This window comes from Bufo gargarizans, chromosome 9 (assembly GCF_014858855.1).
Source record: "Bufo gargarizans isolate SCDJY-AF-19 chromosome 9, ASM1485885v1, whole genome shotgun sequence".
In the NCBI taxonomy this organism is placed as follows: domain Eukaryota; kingdom Metazoa; phylum Chordata; class Amphibia; order Anura; family Bufonidae; genus Bufo; species Bufo gargarizans.
In genome coordinates this window covers 682,302-702,652 of record NC_058088.1, presented here as the reverse complement: position 1 = coordinate 702,652, position 20,351 = coordinate 682,302, and positions in this window count along the sequence as shown.

The following is a 20,351-nucleotide window of genomic DNA, read 5'->3' as shown; positions in this document are numbered from 1 at the left end:
CAAGCACATTTCTTGTTCTGGGTTGAAATACAATTCCCATTTAGCAATTTCATAATTTAGTGGTTCCTGCTATATCAGAGCTCTTTGAAATCTATCCCAAAAAGGGTATATAATATTGAAGGTGCACATAGGGTCATTCAGAGTAACTTCACACACACCCGCTACTGTGTATTTCCAAGTCTAATTCTGTCACTAAATCCATACCGGTGACCCAGCGCCTAAATACTAGGCCTCAAATTTAATTCCCTCTAAATCTCTCGTTACCCACCGCTGTACTGTTGTTGCTGGGCAAGATATTTAGTGTCCGTCAAAGCACATTTTTTGTTCTGGGTTGAAGTACAATTCCCAATTTAGCAATTTCATAATTTAGTGGTTTCTGCTATATCAGAGCTATTTGAAATCTATCCCAAAAAGGGTATATATATTGAAGGTGCACATAGGGTCATTCAGAATAACTTCACACACACCCGCTACTGTGTATTTCCAAGTCTAATTCTGTCACTAAACCCATACCTGTCACCCAGCGCCTAAATACTAGGCCTCAAATTTAAATCCCTCTAAATCTCTCGTTACCGTTGTCCTGTTGTAGCTGGGAAAGTTTTAGTGCCCGTCAAAGCACATTTTTTGTTCTGGGTTGAAGTACAATTCCCAATTTAGCAATTTCATAATTTAGTGGTTCCTGCTATATCAGAGCTATTTGAAATCTATCCCAAAAAGGGTATATAATATTGAAGGTGCACATAGGGTCATTCAGAATAACTTCACACACACCCGCTACTGTGTATTTCCAAGTCTAATTCTGTCACTAAATCCATACCGGTGACCCAGCGCCTAAATACTAGGCCTCAAATTTAATTCCCTCTAAATCTCTCGTTACCCACCGCTGTACTGTTGTTGCTGGGCAAGATATTTAGTGTCCGTCAAAGCACATTTTTTGTTCTGGGTTGAAGTACAATTCCCAATTTAGCAATTTCATAATTTAGTGGTTTCTGCTATATCAGAGCTATTTGAAATCTATCCCAAAAGGGTATATAATATTGAAGGTGCACATAGGGTCATTCAGAATAACTTCACACACACCCGCTACTGTGTATTTCCAAGTCTAATTCTGTCACTAAACCCATACCTGTCACCCAGCGCCTAAATACTAGGCCTCAAATTTATATCCAGCTAAATCTGTCCCTAGTGCTGTAGCTGGGCGAGTTATTTAGTGTCCGTTCAAGCACATTTCTTGTTCTGGGTTGAAATACAATTCCCAATTTAGCAATTTCATAATTTAGTGGTTCCTGCTATATCAGAGCTCTTTGAAATCTATCCCAAAAAGGGTATATAATATTGAAGGTGCACATAGGGTCATTCAGAGTAACTTCACACACACCCGCTACTGTGTATTTCCAAGTCTAATTCTGTCACTAAATCCATACCGGTGACCCAGCGCCTAAATACTAGGCCTCAAATTTAATTCCCTCTAAATCTCTCGTTACCCACCGCTGTACTGTTGTTGCTGGGCAAGATATTTAGTGTCCGTCAAAGCACATTTTTTGTTCTGGGTTGAAGTACAATTCCCAATTTAGCAATTTCATAATTTAGTGGTTTCTGCTATATCAGAGCTATTTGAAATCTATCCCTAAAAGGGTATATAATATTGAAGGTGCACATAGGGTCATTCAGAATAACTTCACACACACCCGCTACTGTGTATTTCCAAGTCTAATTCTGTCACTAAACCCATACCTGTCACCCAGCGCCTAAATACTAGGCCTCAAATTTAATCCCTCTAAATCTCTCGTTACCGTTGTCTGTTGTAGCTGGGAAAGTTATTTAGTGCCGTCAAAGCACATTTTTTGTTCTGGGTTGAAGTACAATTCCCAATTTAGCAATTTCATAATTTAGTGGTTCCTGCTATATCAGAGCTATTTGAAATCTATCCCAAAAAGGGTATATAATATTGAAGGTGCACATAGGGTCATTCAGAATAACTTCACACACACCCGCTACTGTGTATTTCCAAGTCTAATTCTGTCACTAAATCCATACCGGTGACCCAGCGCCTAAATACTAGGCCTCAAATTTAATTCCCTCTAAATCTCTCGTTACCCACCGCTGTACTGTTGTTGCTGGGCAAGATATTTAGTGTCCGTCAAAGCACATTTTTTGTTCTGGGTTGAAGTACAATTCCCAATTTAGCAATTTCATAATTTAGTGGTTTCTGCTATATCAGAGCTATTTGAAATCTATCCCAAAAGGGTATATAATATGAAGGTGCACATAGGGTCATTCAGAATAACTTCACACACACCCGCTACTGTGTATTTCCAAGTCTAATTCTGTCACTAAACCCATACCTGTCACCCAGCGCCTAAATACTAGGCCTCAAATTTAAATCCCTCTAAATCTCTCGTTACCGTTGTCCTGTTGTAGCTGGGAAGTTTTTAGTGCCCGTCAAAGCACATTTTTTGTTCTGGGTTGAAGTACAATTCCCAATTTAGCAATTTCATAATTTAGTGGTTCCTGCTATATCAGAGCTATTTGAAATCTATCCCAAAAAGGGTATATAATATTGAAGGTGCACATAGGGTCATTCAGAATAACTTCACACACACCCGCTACTGTGTATTTCCAAGTCTAATTCTGTCACTAAATCCATACCGGTGACCCAGCGCCTAAATACTAGGCCTCAAATTTAATTCCCTCTAAATCTCTCGTTACCCACCGCTGTACTGTTGTTGCTGGGCAAGATATTTAGTGTCCGTCAAAGCACATTTTTTGTTCTGGGTTGAAGTACAATTCCCAATTTAGCAATTTCATAATTTAGTGGTTTCTGCTATATCAGAGCTATTTGAAATCTATCCCTAAAAGGGTATAATATTGAAGGTGCACATAGGGTCATTCAGAATAACTTCACACACACCCGCTACTGTGTATTTCCAAGTCTAATTCTGTCACTAAACCCATACCTGTCACCCAGCGCCTAAATACTAGGCCTCAAATTTAATCCCTCTAAATCTCTCGTTACCGTGCTGTTGTAGCTGGGAGTTATTTAGTGTCCGTCAAGCACATTTTTTGTTCTGGGTTGAAGTACAATTCCCAATTTAGCAATTTCATAATTTAGTGGTTCCTGCTATATCAGAGCTATTGAAATCTATCCCAAAAAGGGTATATAATATTGAAGGTGCACATAGGGTCATTCAGAATAACTTCACACACACCCGCTACTGTGTATTTCCAAGTCTAATTCTGTCACTAAATCCATACCGGTGACCCAGCGCCTAAATACTAGGCCTCAAATTTAATTCCCTCTAAATCTCTCGTTACCCACCGCTGTACTGTTGTTGCTGGGCAAGATATTTAGTGTCCGTCAAAGCACATTTTTTGTTCTGGGTTGAAGTACAATTCCCAATTTAGCAATTTCATAATTTAGTGGTTTCTGCTATATCAGAGCTATTTGAAATCTATCCCAAAAGGGTATATAATATTGAAGGTGCACATAGGGTCATTCAGAATAACTTCACACACACCCGCTACTGTGTATTTCCAAGTCTAATTCTGTCACTAAACCCATACCTGTCACCCAGCGCCTAAATACTAGGCCTCAAATTTAAATCCCTCTAAATCTCTCGTTACCGTTGTCCTGTTGTAGCTGGGAAAGTTATTTAGTGCCCGTCAAAGCACATTTTTTGTTCTGGGTTGAAGTACAATTCCCAATTTAGCAATTTCATAATTTAGTGGTTCCTGCTATATCAGAGCTATTTGAAATCTATCCCAAAAGGGTATATAATATTGAAGGTGCACATAGGGTCATTCAGAATAACTTCACACACACCCGCTACTGTGTATTTCCAAGTCTAATTCTGTCACTAAATCCATACCGGTGACCCAGCGCCTAAATACTAGGCCTCAAATTTAATTCCCTCTAAATCTCTCGTTACCCACCGCTGTACTGTTGTTGCTGGGCAAGATATTTAGTGTCCGTCAAAGCACATTTTTTGTTCTGGGTTGAAGTACAATTCCCAATTTAGCAATTTCATAATTTAGTGGTTTCTGCTATATCAGAGCTATTTGAAATCTATCCCTAAAAGGGTATATAATATTGAAGGTGCACATAGGGTCATTCAGAATAACTTCACACACACCCGCTACTGTGTATTTCCAAGTCTAATTCTGTCACTAAACCCATACCTGTCACCCAGCGCCTAAATACTAGGCCTCAAATTTAAATCCCTCTAAATCTCTCGTTACCGTTGTCCTGTTGTAGCTGGGAAAGTTATTTAGTGCCCGTCAAAGCACATTTTTTGTTCTGGGTTGAAGTACAATTCCCAATTTAGCAATTTCATAATTTAGTGGTTCCTGCTATATCAGAGCTATTTGAAATCTATCCCAAAAGGGTATATAATATTGAAGGTGCACATAGGGTCATTCAGAATAACTTCACACACACCCGCTACTGTGTATTTCCAAGTCTAATTCTGTCACTAAATCCATACCGGTGACCCAGCGCCTAAATACTAGGCCTCAAATTTAATTCCCTCTAAATCTCTCGTTACCCACCGCTGTACTGTTGTTGCTGGGCAAGATATTTAGTGTCCGTCAAAGCACATTTTTTGTTCTGGGTTGAAGTACAATTCCCAATTTAGCAATTTCATAATTTAGTGGTTTCTGCTATATCAGAGCTATTTGAAATCTATCCCTAAAAGGGTATATAATATTGAAGGTGCACATAGGGTCATTCAGAATAACTTCACACACACCCGCTACTGTGTATTTCCAAGTCTAATTCTGTCACTAAATCCATACCGGTGACCCAGCGCCTAAATACTAGGCCTCAAATTTAATTCCCTCTAAATCTCTCGTTACCCACCGTTGTACTGTTGTTGCTGGGCAAGATATTTAGTGTCCGTCAAAGCACATTTTTGTTCTGGGTTGAAGTACAATTCCCAATTAGCAATTTCATAATTTAGTGGTTTCTGCTATATCAGAGCTATTTGAAATCTATCCCTAAAGGGTATATAATATTCAAGGTGCACATTGGGTCATTCAGAATAACTCCACACACACGCTTCTGTGCATTTCCAAGTCTAATTCTGTCACTAAATCCATACCGGTCACCCAGCGCCTAAATACTAGGCCTCAAATTTATATCCCGCTGAATTTGAATACAATACATTGGGCCAAATAATATATTTGTTGTTGTGGTGAACCATAACAATGAGAAAAACATCTAGTAAGGGACGCGGACGTGGACATGGTCGTGGTGGTGTTAGTGGACCCTCTGGTGCTGGGAGAGGACGTGGCCGTTCTGCCACATCCACACGTCCTAGTGTACCAACTACCTCAGGTCCCAGTAGCCGCCAGAATTTACAGCGATATATGGTGGGGCCCAATGCCGTTCTAAGGATGGTAAGGCCTGAGCAGGTACAGGCATTAGTCAATTGGGTGGCCGACAGTGGATCCAGCACGTTCACATTATCTCCCACCCAGTCTTCTGCAGAAAGCGCACAGATGGCGCCTGAAAACCAACCCCATCAGTCTGTCACATCACCCCCATGCATACCAGGGAAACTGTCTCAGCCTCAAGTTATGCAGCAGTCTCTTATGCTGTTTGAAGACTCCGCTGGCAGGGTTTCCCAAGGGCATCCACCTAGCCCTTCCCCAGCGGTGAAAGACATAGAATGCACTGACGCACAACCACTTATGTTTCCTGATGATGAGGACATGGGAATACCACCTCAGCATGTCTCTGATGATGACGAAACACAGGTGCCAACTGCTGCGTCTTTCTGCAGTGTGCAGACTGAACAGGAGGTCAGGGATCAAGACTGGGTGGAAGACGATGCAGGGGACGATGAGGTCCTAGACCCCACATGGAATGAAGGTCGTGCCACTGACTTTCACAGTTCGGAGGAAGAGGCAGTGGTGAGACCGAGCCAACAGCGTAGCAAAAGAGGGAGCAGTGGGCAAAAGCAGAACACCCGCCGCCAAGAGACTCCGCCTGCTACTGACCGCCGCCATCTGGGACCGAGCACCCCAAAGGCAGCTTCAAGGAGTTCCCTGGCATGGCACTTCTTCAAACAATGTGCTGACGACAAGACCCGAGTGGTTTGCACGCTGTGCCATCAGAGCCTGAAGCGAGGCATTAACGTTCTGAACCTGAGCACAACCTGCATGACCAGGCACCTGCATGCAAAGCATGAACTGCAGTGGAGTAAACACCTTAAAACCAAGGAAGTCACTCAGGCTCCCCCTGCTACCTCTTCTGCTGCTGCCGCCTCGGCCTATTCTGCTGCTGCCGCCTCGGCCTCTTCCTCCGCCTCTGGAGGAACGTTGGCACCTGCCGCCCAGCAAACAGGGGATGTACCACCAACACCACCACCACCACCTCCGTCACCAAGCGTCTCAACCATGTCACACGCCAGCGTTCAGCTCTCCATCTCACAAACATTTGATAGAAAGCGTAAATTCCCACCTAGCCACCCTCGATCCCTGGCCCTGAATGCCAGCATTTCTAAACTACTGGCCTATGAAATGCTGTCATTTAGGCTGGTGGACACAGACAGCTTCAAACAGCTCATGTCGCTTGCTGTCCCACAGTATGTTGTTCCCAGCCGGCACTACTTCTCCAAGAGAGCCGTGCCTTCCCTGCACAACCAAGTATCCGATAAAATCAAGTGTGCACTGCGCAACGCCATCTGTAGCAAGGTCCACCTAACCACAGATACGTGGACCAGTAAGCACGGCCAGGGACGCTATATCTCCCTAACTGCACACTGGGTAAATGTAGTGGCAGCTGGGCCCCAGGCGGAGAGCTGTTTGGCGCACGTCCTTCCGCCGCCAAGGATCGCAGGGCAACATTCTTTGCCTCCTGGTGCCACCTCCTCCTTCTCGGCTTCCTCCTCCTCTTCTTCCACCTGCTCATCCAGTCAGCCACACACCTTCACCACCAACTTCAGCACAGCCCGGGGTAAACGTCAGCAGGCCATTCTGAAACTCATATGTTTGGGGGACAGGCCCCACACCGCACAGGAGTTGTGGCGGGGTATAGAACAACAGACCGACGAGTGGTTGCTGCCGGTGAGCCTCAAGCCCGGCCTGGTGGGGTGTGATAATGGGCGAAATCTCGTTGCAGCTCTGGGACTAGCCAATTTGACGCACATCCCTTGCTTGGCGCATGTGCTGAATTTGGTGGTGCAGAAGTTCATTCACAACTACCCCGACATGTCAGAGCTGCTGCATAAAGTGCGGGCCGTCTGTTCGCGCTTCCGGCGTTCACATCCTGCTGCTGCTCGCCTGTCTGCGCTACAGCGTAACTTCGGCCTTCCCGCTCACCGCCTCATATGCGACGTGCCCACCAGGTGGAACTCCACCTTGCACATGCTGGACAGACTGTGCGAGCAGCAGCAGGCCATAGTGGAGTTTCAGCTGCAGCACGCACGGGTCAGTCGCACTACAGAACAGCACCACTTCACCACCAATGACTGGGCCTCCATGCGAGACCTGTGTGCCCTGTTGCGCTGTTTCGAGTACTCCACCAACATGGCCAGTGGCGATGACACCGTTATCAGCGTTACAATACCACTTCTATGTCTCCTTGAGAAAACACTTAGGGCGATGATGGAAGAGGAGGTGGCCCAGGAGGAGGAGGAGGAGGAGGAGGAAGAGGGGTCATTTTTAGCACTTTCAGGCCAGTCTCTTCGAAGTGACTCAGAGGGAGGTTTTTGGCAACAGCAGAGGCCAGGTACAAATGTGGCCAGCCAGGGCCCACTACTGGAGGACGAGGAGGACGAGGATGAGGAGGAGGTGGAGGAGGATGAGGATGAAGCATGGTCACAGCGGGGTGGCACCCAACGCAGCTCGGGTCCATCACTGGTGCGTGGCTGGGGGGAAAGGCAGGACGATGACGATACGCCTCCCACAGAGGACAGCTTGTCCTTATCCCTGGGCAGCCTGGCACACATGAGCGACTACATGCTGCAGTGCCTGCGCAACGACAGCAGAGTTGCCCACATTTTAACCTGTGCGGACTACTGGGTTGCCACCCTGCTGGATCCACGCTACAAAGACAATGTGCCCACCTTACTTCCTGCACTGGAGCGTGATAGGAAGATGCGCGAGTACAAGCGCACGTTGGTAGACACGCTACTGAGAGCATTCCCAAATGTCACAGGGGAACAAGTGGAAGCCCAAGGCCAAGGCAGAGGAGGAGCAAGAGGTCGCCAAGGCAGCTGTGTCACGGCCAGCTCCTCTGAGGGCAGGGTTAGCATGGCAGAGATGTGGAAAACTTTTGTCAACACGCCACAGCTAACTGCACCACCACCTGATACGCAACGTGTTAGCAGGAGGCAACATTTCACTAACATGGTGGAACAGTACGTGTGCACACCCCTCCACGTACTGACTGATGGTTCGGCCCCATTCAACTTCTGGGTCTCTAAATTGTCCACGTGGCCAGAGCTAGCCTTTATGCCTTGGAGGTGCTGGCCTGCCCGGCAGCCAGCGTTTTGTCTGAACGTGTATTCAGCACGGCAGGGGGCGTCATTACAGACAAACGCAGCCGCCTGTCTACAGCCAATGTGGACAAGCTGACGTTCATAAAAATGAACCAGGCATGGATCCCACAGGACCTGTCCGTCCCTTGTCCAGATTAGACATTAACTACCTCCCCATAACCATATATTATTGGACTCCAGGGCACTTCCTCATTCAATCCTATTTTTATTTTCATTTTACCATTATATTGCGAGGCTACCCAAAGTTGAATGAACCTCTCCTCTGCCTGTGTGCTAGGCCTAAATATATGCCAATGGACTGTTGCAGTGGTGGGTGACGTGAAGCCTCATTCTCTGCTATGACATGCAGACTGATTCTCTGCTGACATGAAGCCAGATCCTCTGTTACGGGAGCTCTCTCCTCTGCCTGGGTGCTGGGCCTAAATTTATGACAATTGACTGTTGCAGTGGTGGGTGACGTGAAGCCTGATTCTCTGCTATGATATGAAGACTGATTCTCTGCTGACATGAAGCCAGATTGTCTGTTACGGGACCTTTCTCCTCTGCCTGGGTTCTGGGCCTAAATTATGAAAATTGACTGTTGCAGTGGTGGGTGACGTGAAGCCTGATTCTCTGCTATGATATGAAGACTGATTCTCTGCTGACATGAAGCCAGATTGTCTGTTACGGGACCTTTCTCCTCTGCCTGGGTTCTGGGCCTAAATTTATGAAATTGACTCTTACAGTGGTGGGTGACGTGAAGCCTGATTCTCTGCTATGATATGAAGACTGATTCTCTGCTGACATGAAGCCAGATTCTCTGTTACGGGACCTCTCTCCTCTGCCTGGGTGCTGGGCCTAAATTTATGACAATGGACTGTTGCAGTGGTGGCTGACGTGAAGCCTGATTCTCTGCTATGACATGCAGACTGATTCTCTGCTGTCATGAAGCCAGATTGTCTGTTACGGGACCTCTCTGCTCTGCCTGTGTGCTAGGCCTAAATATATGCCAATGGACTGTTGCAGTGGTGGCTGACGTGAAGCCTCATTCTCTGCTATGACATGCAGACTGATTCTCTGCTGTCATGAAGCCAGATTGTCTGTTACGGGACCTCTCTGCTCTGCCTGTGTGCTAGGCCTAAATATATGCCAATGGACTGTTGCAGTGGTGGGTGACGTGAAGCCTCATTCTCTGCTATGACATGCAGACTGATTCTCTGCTGACATGAAGCCAGATTGTCTGTTACGGGACCTCTCTGCTCTGCCTGTGTGCTAGGCCTAAATATATGCCAATGGACTGTTGCAGTGGTGGGTGACGTGAAGCCTCATTCTCTGCTATGACATGCAGACTGATTCTCTGCTGACATGAAGCCAGATCCTCTGTTACGGGAGCTCTCTCCTCTGCCTGGGTGCTGGGCCTAAATTTATGACAATTGACTGTTGCAGTGGTGGGTGACGTGAAGCCTGATTCTCTGCTATGATATGAAGACTGATTCTCTGCTGACATGAAGCCAGATTGTCTGTTACGGGACCTTTCTCCTCTGCCTGGGTTCTGGGCCTAAATTTATGAAAATTGACTCTTACAGTGGTGGGTGACGTGAAGCCTGATTCTCTGCTATGATATGAAGACTGATTCTCTGCTGACATGAAGCCAGATTCTCTGTTACGGGACCTCTCTCCTCTGCCTGGGTGCTGGGTAGTGTTGAGCGCGAATATTCGAAAAGCAAATTTTTTTCGCGAATATCGCAACTTCGCGATTTCGCGAATATTTCGAATATAGTGCTATATATTCGTAAAAACGAATATTCGTTTTTTGTTTCCCCCCCCCCCCCCCACAAAATTACAGTACACATATAATTGATTGTTTCCCAAAGGTCCAACAGCTCAGATCTTACTCACATTGCCTAGAAAGTGATTGAGGCGCGAATCTTCGTAAGGCGATTTTATTAGCGCACATGCGAATATCGGCACGTCCCAGAACAGAGGCAAAGGGCTTTGCATTCATACATTAGTGAATTGAGTTGCGAATCTTCGTAAGGCGATTTTATTAGCGCACATGCGAATATCTACACTTGTCCCAGAACAGAGGCAAAGGGCTTTGCATTCATACATTAGTGATTGAATTGAGCTGCGAATCTTCGTAAGGCGATTTTATTAACGCAAATGCAAATATCTACACTTGTCCCCAGAACAGAGAGGCAAAGGCCTGTGCATTCATATAGTATAGCACCATATTCGCGAATACGTAGAACTTCGTAAAATTCGATTTACGAATATTCGTATTTTTTATTTTACTTTCCACCTTACAGATTACATTGATCTGTACTCTGTCAACTACTGTCATCACCCCCCACTGTATCTCGATTGATTCCCAAAAGTCTCACATTCCCTAGAAAGTGATTGAGGTGCGAATCTTCGTAAGGCGATTTTATTAGCGCACATGCGAATATCTACACTTGTCCCAGAACAGAGGCAAAGGGCATTGCATTCATACATTAGTGATTGAATTGAGTTGCGAATCTTCGTAAGGCGATTTCATTAGCGCACATGTGAATTTTGCATAGCATATGTATTATGCGATAATTCGAATTATCGCATATGCGAAATAATAACGAATTTGAATAATCGCGAATATTTTACGAATATTCTTTCGAATATTCACAAAATTTCGCGAATTCGAATATGGGACATGCCGCTCAACACTAGTGCTGGGCCTAAATTTATGACAATGGACTGTTGCAGTGGTGGGTGACGTGAAGCCTGATTCTCTGCTATGACATGCAGACTGATTCTCTGCTGACATGAAGCCAGATTGTCTGTTACGGGACCTCTCTCCTCTGCCTGGGTGCTGGGCCTAAATATATGCCAATGGACTCTTGCAGTGGTGGCTGACGTGAAGCCTCATTCTCTGCTATGACATGCAGACTAATTCTCTGCTGACATGAAGACAGATTCTCTGTTACGGGACCTCTCTCCTCTGCCTGGGTGCCGGGGCCTAAATATCTGAGAATGGACTGTTCCAGTGGTGGCTGACGTGAAGCCTCATTCTCTGCTATGACATGCAGACTAATTCTCTGCTGACATGAAGACAGATTCTCTGTTACGGGACCTCCCTCCTCTGCCTGGGTGCTGGGCCTAAATATATGCCAATGGACTGTTGCAGTGGTGGCTGACGTGAAGCCTCATTCTCTGCTATGACATGCAGACTAATTCTCTGCTGACATGAAGACAGATTCTCTGTTACGGGACCTCCCTCCTCTGCCTGGGTGCTGGGCCTAAATATATGCCAATGGACTGTTGCAGTGGTGGCTGACGTGAAGCCTCATTCTCTGCTATGACATGCAGACTGATTCTCTGCTGACATGAAGCCAGATTCTCTGTTACGGGACCTCTCTCCTCTGCCTGTGTGTGTGCTGGGCCTAAATATATGCCAATGGACTGTTGCAGTGGTGGCTGACGTGAAGCCTCATTCTCTGCTATGACATGCAGACTGATTCTCTGCTGACATGAAGCCAGATTCTCTGTTACGGGACCTCTCTCCTCTGCCTGTGTGTGTGCTGGGCCTAAATATATGCCAATGGACTGTTGCAGTGGTGGCTGACGTGAAGCCTCATTCTCTGCTATGACATGCAGACTAATTCTCTGCTGACATGAAGACAGATTCTCTGTTACGGGACCTCCCTCCTCTGCCTGGGTGCTGGGCCTAAATATATGCCAATGGACTGTTGCAGTGGTGGCTGACGTGAAGCCTCATTCTCTGCTATGACATGCAGACTGATTCTCTGCTGACATGAAGCCAGATTCTCTGTTACGGGACCTCTCTCCTCTGCCTGTGTGTGTGCTGGGCCTAAATATATGCCAATGGACTGTTGCAGTGGTGGCTGACGTGAAGCCTCATTCTCTGCTATGACATGCAGACTGATTCTCTGCTGACATGAAGCCAGATTCTCTGTTACGGGACCTCTCTCCTCTGCCTGTGTGTGTGCTGGGCCTAAATATATGCCAATGGACTGTTGCAGTGGTGGCTGACGTGAAGCCTCATTCTCTGCTATGACATGCAGACTAATTCTCTGCTGACATGAAGACAGATTCTCTGTTACGGGACCTCCCTCCTCTGCCTGGGTGCTGGGCCTAAATATATGCCAATGGACTGTTGCAGTGGTGGCTGACGTGAAGCCTCATTCTCTGCTATGACATGCAGACTGATTCTCTGCTGACATGAAGCCAGATTCTCTGTTACGGGACCTCTCTCCTCTGCCTGTGTGTGTGCTGGGCCTAAATATATGCCAATGGACTGTTGCAGTGGTGGCTGACGTGAAGCCTCATTCTCTGCTATGACATGCAGACTGATTCTCTGCTGACATGAAGCCAGATTCTCTGTTACGGGACCTCTCTCCTCTGCCTGTGTGTGTGCTGGGCCTAAATATATGCCAATGGACTGTTGCAGTGGTGGCTGACGTGAAGCCTCATTCTCTGCTATGACATGCAGACTAATTCTCTGCTGACATGAAGACAGATTCTCTGTTACGGGACCTCCCTCCTCTGCCTGGGTGCTGGGCCTAAATATATGCCAATGGACTGTTGCAGTGGTGGCTGACGTGAAGCCTCATTCTCTGCTATGACATGCAGACTAATTCTCTGCTGACATGAAGACAGATTCTCTGTTACGGGACCTCTCTCCTCTGCCTGGGTGCCGGGGCCTAAATATCTGAGAATGGACTGTTCCAGTGGTGGGTGACGGGAAGCCAGATTCTCTGCTATGGAACCTCTCTCCAATTGATTTTGGTTAATTTTTATTTATTTAATTTTTATTTTAATTCATTTCCCTATCCACATTTGTTTGCAGGGGATTTACCTACATGTTGCTGCCTTTTGCAGCCCTCTAGCTCTTTCCTGGGCTGTTTTACAGCCTTTTTAGTGCCGAAAAGTTCGGGTCCCCATTGACTTCAATGGGGTTCGGGTTCGGGACGAAGTTCGGATCGGGTTCGGATCCCGAACCCGAACATTTCCGGGATGTTCGGCCGAACTTCTCGAACCCGAACATCCAGGTGTTCGCTCAACTCTAGCTATGACATGAAGCCTGAATCTCTGCTATGAGACCTCTCTCCTCTGTCTGGGTGCCGGGGCCTAAATATCTGACAATGGACTGTTCCAGTTTTGGATGACGTGAAGCCTGATTCTCTGCTATGACATGAAGCCTGAATCTCTGCTATGTGACCTCTCTACTCTGTCTGGGTTCCGGGGCCTAAAAATATTTGACAGTGGCCTGTTCCAGTGTTGGGTGACATGAAGCATGATTCTCTGCCATGACATGAAGCCTGAATCTCTGCTATGGGACCTCTCTCCTCTGTCTCGGTGCCGGGGCCTAAAAATATCTGACAGTGGCCTGTTCCAGTGTTGGGTGACATGAAGCATGATTCTCTGCTATGACATGAAGCCTGATTTTCTGCTATGGGATGGGACCTCTCTCCAATTGATATTGGTTAATTTTTATTTATTTTAATTTTTATTCATTTCCCTATCCACATTTGTTTGCAGGGGATTTAACTACATTTTGCTGCCTTTTGCAGCCCTCTAGCCCTCTCCTGGGCTGTTTTACAGCCTTTTTAGTGCCGAAAAGTTCGGGTCCCTATTGACTTCAATGGGGTTCAGGTTCGGGACGAAGTTCGGGTCGGGTTCGGATCCCGAACCTGAACATTTCCGGGAAGTTCGGCCGAACTTCTCGAACCCGAACATCCAGGTGTTCGCTCAACTCTACATACTATGTAATTCGGTCCATACAACAAAAAGAGCTTCACCACATATAACTGCACCGCTGAATGGCAAATAGGCCCTTATTTTTTTCAACTTTTAAACTACACAAGCCTTATTAACAAATAAGTGCAACGCTGAACGGCAAATATATATTTTTTTTCCGCCATAAATACACGGCAAACAGGGCTTTAGAATATATCACTGCACTGCACAAGGGCAAATATTTTTTTCTTTTGGAACTAATACACAGCAAAAAGGGCTTTTCAACATATAACTGCACCGCTCAAGGGTAAGTACGGCATACTGTAGAAATATTTCCTTGTAATAAACCCTGTTAATGCCTGTATCAAACAGCACTTGCACCCCAATAAAAAGAACCGTTTGCTGGAATTAGAGAGCTGTATAATGGCAATTTGGATCCCCAGTCAGTGCAGCAAGGTGTAATAGGATTGTTTCTATTACCCAGTCAGTAATCTCTCCTACTGTACCCTGTTCTACATAAATGCTGTAGAATGATTTCTCCCTATCCTTTCCCTGCACTTACAGACGTGGACAAAATTGTTGGTACCCTTTGGTCAATGAAAGAAAAAGTCACAATGGTCACAGAAATAACTTTAATCTGACAAAAGTAATAATAAATTAAAATTCTATAAATGTTAACCAATGAAAGTCAGACATTGTTTTTCAACCATGCTTCAACAGAATTATGTAAAAAAATAAACTCATGAAACAGGCATGGACAAAAATGATGGTACCCCTAGAAAACACAGAACATAATGTGACCAAAGGGACATGTTAATTCAAGGTGTGTCCACTAATTAGCATCACAGGTGTCTACAACCTTGTAATCAGCCATTGGGCCTATATATATGGCTCCAGGTAATCACTGTGTTGTTTGGTGATATGGTGTGTACCACACTCGACATGGACCAGAGGAAGCAAAGGAAAGAGCTGTCTCAAGAGATCAGAAAGAAAATTATAGACAAGCATGTTAAAGGTAAAGGCTATAAGACCATCTCCAAGCAACTAGATGTTCCTGTGAGTACAGTTGCACATATTATTCATAAGTTTAAGATCCATGGGACTGTAGCCAACCTCCCTGGACGTGGCCGCAGGAGGAAAATTGATGACAAATCTAAGAGACGGATAATCCGAATGGTAACAAAAGAGCCTAGAAAGACTTCTAAAGAGATTCAAGGTGAACTTCATGCTCAAGGAACATCAGTGTCAGATCGCACCATCCGTCGTTGTTTGAGCCAAAGTGGACTACATGGGAGACGACCAAGGAGGACACCATTGTTGAAAACGAATCATAAAAAAGCAAGACTGGAATATGCCAAACTACATGTTGACAAGCCACAAAGCTTCTGGGAGAATGTCCTGTGGACAGATGAGACAAAAATCGAAGTTTTTGCCAAGGCACATCAGCTGTATGTTCACAGACGAAAAAATGAAGCATATCAAGAAAAGAACACTGTCCCTACTGTGAAACATGGAGGAGGCTCTGTTATGTTCTGGGGCTGCTTTGCTGCGTCTGGCACAGGGTGTCTTGAATCTGTGCAGGGTACAATGAAATCTCAAGACTATCAAGGAATTCTAGAGAGAAATGTACTAGCCAGTGTCAGAAAGCTTGGTCTCAGTCGCAGGTCATGGGTCTTGCAACAGGACAATGACCCAAAACACACCGCTAAAAACACCCAAGAATGGCTAAGAGGAAAAAATTGGACTATTCTAAAGTGGCCTTCTATGAGCCCTGACCTCAATCCTATTGAGCATCTTTGGAAGGAGCTGAAACATGCAGTCTGGAAAAGGCACCCTTCAAACCGGACACAACTGGAGCAGTTTGCTCATGAGGAGTGGGCCAAAATACCTGCTGAGAGTTGCAGATGTCTCATTGACAGTTACAGGAAGCGTTTGATTGCAGTGATTGCCTCAAAAGGTTGCGCAACAAAATATTAAGTTAGGGGTACCATCATTTTTGTCCATGCCTGTTTCATGAGTTTATTTTTTTACATAATTCTGTTGAAGCATGGTTGAAAAACAATGTCTGACTTTCATTGGTTAACATTTATAGAATTTTAATTTATTATTACTTTTGTCAGATTAAAGTTATTTCTGTGACCATTGTGACTTTTTCTTTCATTGACCAAAGGGTACCAACAATTTTGTCCACGTCTGTATAAATTGTTTTTTTTCACCACAATCAAGTCTTTAATAGCTGTATCAAACAGCACTTGCACCCCAATAACAAGAACAGTTTGCTGGAATGACAGAGCTGTATAATGGCAATTTGGATCCCCAGTCAGTGCACCAAGGTGTAATAGGATTGTTTCTATTACCCAGTCAACCTCACCTACTGAACTCTGTTCTACACAAATGCTGTGGAATGATTCCTCCCTATCTTTTCCCAGCACTTATAAATAGTTTTTTCACCACAAACAAGTCTTTCCTAGCACTGTCCCTAGCGCCTGCAGACGTCTCTCCCTGCACTAAGTACACTGGTAAATGGCAGAATCTAAGATGGCTGCCACTATTTATAGGGTTGTGACATCTCAGGGCTGGCTGCATGCATGGCATTATGGGTGATCCCGTCTTCCCAGAGTTCCTTTCTCCGTGTCCTCACATGTGCAGCAGCCATTTTAGGAAAAAATTTGATTTGTTACCACCAAAGCGCGAGGAAATTCGCCTTCGGTGCGAAACGATTTTTTCCTGAAATTTGGAACAAATTCCACTTTATCAGCTTTGATTCACTCATGTCTAGTCATAACTGATGACAAAAGACAACTGTATATAAAAAAAATGCATGAGTATGCAAAAAAAGCTGCATTGAAAACGCACAGCAACCGCAATGCGTTTTTTGACGGTGATACAATAACATGTTAAAGTATATTCAGTCACTGAGGAAGGAGCTAGTTTAAACTCTGAAACGCGTCTGGCCTGAACAAGCATACACATAGTATCTGGGACCCACTCACTAAAAAACTATGGAAATATGAAGAAAATATTCTTCTATTGAAAGCTGTGGAGTGCTCCACAGATACTACAACTTTCCATCTTTGAAAATAATTCATTCAAAGAAGCCATTTTTTGCAAATCTGACCAATGTCACTTTATGCATTAATAACTCTGGGATGCTTTTACCTATCATACTGATTCCGAGTTTGTTTTTTCGTGACATATTCTACTTTATGTTAGTGGTAAATTTTTACCGATACTTACCTCGTTTCTTTGTGAAAAATTCATAAATTCATGAAAAATTACAAAATTTAGAATTTTTTTTACTTTTAAATAGAGTTGAGCGAACACCTGGATGTTCGGGTTCGAGAAGTTCGGCCGAACATCCCGGAAATGTTCGGGTTCGGGATCCGAACCCGATCCGAACTTCGTCCCGAACCCGAACCCCATTGAAGTCAATGGGGACCCGAACTTTTCGGCACTAAAACGGCTGTAAAACAGCCCAGGAAAGGGCTAGAGGGCTGCAAAAGGCAGCAACATGTAGGTAAATCCCCTGCAAACAAATGTGGATAGGGAAATTAATTAAAATAAAAATTAAATAAATAAAAATTAACCAAAATCAATTGGAGAGAGGTTCCATAGCAGAGAATCTGGCTTCCCGTCACCCACCACTGGAACAGTCCATTCTCAGATATTTAGGCCCCGGCACCCAGGCAGAGGAGAGAGGTCCCGTAACAGAGAATCTGTCTTCATGTCAGCAGAGAATTAGTCTGCATGTCATAGCAGAGAATGAGGCTTCACGTCAGCCACCACTGCAACAGTCCATTGGCATATATTTAGGCCTAGCACACAGGCAGAGGAGAGAGGTCCCGTAACAGAGAATCTGGCTTCATGTCAGCAGAGAATCAGTCTGCATGTCATAGCAGAGAATGAGGCTTCACGTCAGCCACCACTGCAACAGTCCATTGGCATATATTTAGGCCCAGCACACACACAGGCAGAGGAGAGAGGTCCCGTAACAGAGAATCTGTCTTCATGTCAGCAGAGAATTAGTCTGCATGTCATAGCAGAGAATGAGGCTTCACGTCACCCACCACTGCAACAGTCCATTGGCATATATTTAGGCCTAGCACACAGGCAGAGCAGAGAGGTCCCGTAACAGACAATCTGGCTTCATGACAGCAGAGAATCAGTCTGCATGTCATAGCAGAGAATGAGGCTTCACGTCACCCACCACTGCAACAGTCCATTGGCATATATTTAGGCCTAGCACACAGGCAGAGGAGAGAGGTCCCGTAACAGAGAATCTGTCTTCATGTCAGCAGAGAATCAGTCTGCATGTCATAGCAGAGAATGAGGCTTCACGTCAGCCACCACTGCAACAGTCCATTGGCATATATTTAGGCCCAGCACCCAGGCAGAGGAGGGAGGTCCCGTAACAGAGAATCTGTCTTCATGTCAGCAGAGAATTAGTCTGCATGTCATAGCAGAGAATGAGGCTTCACGTCAGCCACCACTGCAACAGTCCATTGGCATATATTTAGGCCCAGCACACACACAGGCAGAGGAGAGAGGTCCCGTAACAGAGAATCTGGCTTCATGTCAGCAGAGAATCAGTCTGCATGTCATAGCAGAGAATGAGGCTTCACGTCAGCCACCACTGCAACAGTCCATTGGCATATATTTAGGCCCAGCACACACACAGGCAGAGGAGAGAGGTCCCGTAACAGAGAATCTGTCTTCATGTCAGCAGAGAATCAGTCTGCATGTCATAGCAGAGAATGAGGCTTCACGTCAGCCACCACTGCAACAGTCCATTGGCATATATTTAGGCCCAGCACCCAGGCAGAGGAGGGAGGTCCCGTAACAGAGAATCTGTCTTCATGTCAGCAGAGAATTAGTCTGCATGTCATAGCAGAGAATGAGGCTTCACGTCAGCCACCACTGCAACAGTACATTGGCATATATTTAGGCCCAGCACACACACAGGCAGAGGAGAGAGGTCCCGTAACAGAGAATCTGGCTTCATGTCAGCAGAGAATCAGTCTGCATGTCATAGCAGAGAATGAGGCTTCACGTCAGCCACCACTGCAACAGTCCATTGGCATATATTTAGGCCCAGCACACACACAGGCAGAGGAGAGAGGTCCCGTAACAGAGAATCTGGCTTCATGTCAGCAGAGAATCAGTCTGCATGTCATAGCAGAGAATGAGGCTTCACGTCAGCCACCACTGCAACAGTCCATTGGCATATATTTAGGCCCAGCACCCAGGCAGAGGAGGGAGGTCCCGTAACAGAGAATCTGTCTTCATGTCAGCAGAGAATTAGTCTGCATGTCATAGCAGAGAATGAGGCTTCACGTCAGCCACCACTGCAACAGTCCATTGGCATATATTTAGGCCCAGCACACACACAGGCAGAGGAGAGAGGTCCCGTAACAGAGAATCTGGCTTCATGTCAGCAGAGAATCAGTCTGCATGTCATAGCAGAGAATGAGGCTTCACGTCAGCCACCACTGCAACAGTCCATTGGCATATATTTAGGCCCAGCACACACACAGGCAGAGGAGAGAGGTCCCGTAACAGAGAATCTGGCTTCATGTCAGCAGAGAATCAGTCTGCATGTCATAGCAGAGAATGAGGCTTCACGTCAGCCACCACTGCAACAGTCCATTGGCATATATTTAGGCCCAGCACACACACAGGCAGAGGAGAGAGGTCCCGTAACAGAGAATCTGTCTTCATGTCAGCAGAGAATCAGTCTGCATGTCATAGCAGAGAATGAGGCTTCACGTCAGCCACCACTGCAACAGTCCATTGGCATATATTTAGGCCCAGCACACACACAGGCAGAGGAGAGAGGTCCCGTAACAGAGAATCTGTCTTCATGTCAGCAGAGAATTAGTCTGCATGTCATAGCAGAGAATGAGGCTTCACGTCACCCACCACTGCAACAGTCCATTGGCATATATTTAGGCCTAGCACACAGGCAGAGCAGAGAGGTCCCGTAACAGACAATCTGGCTTCATGACAGCAGAGAATCAGTCTGCATGTCATAGCAGAGAATGAGGCTTCACGTCACCCACCACTGCAACAGTCCATTGGCATATATTTAGGCCTAGCACACAGGCAGAGCAGAGAGGTCCCGTAACAGACAAT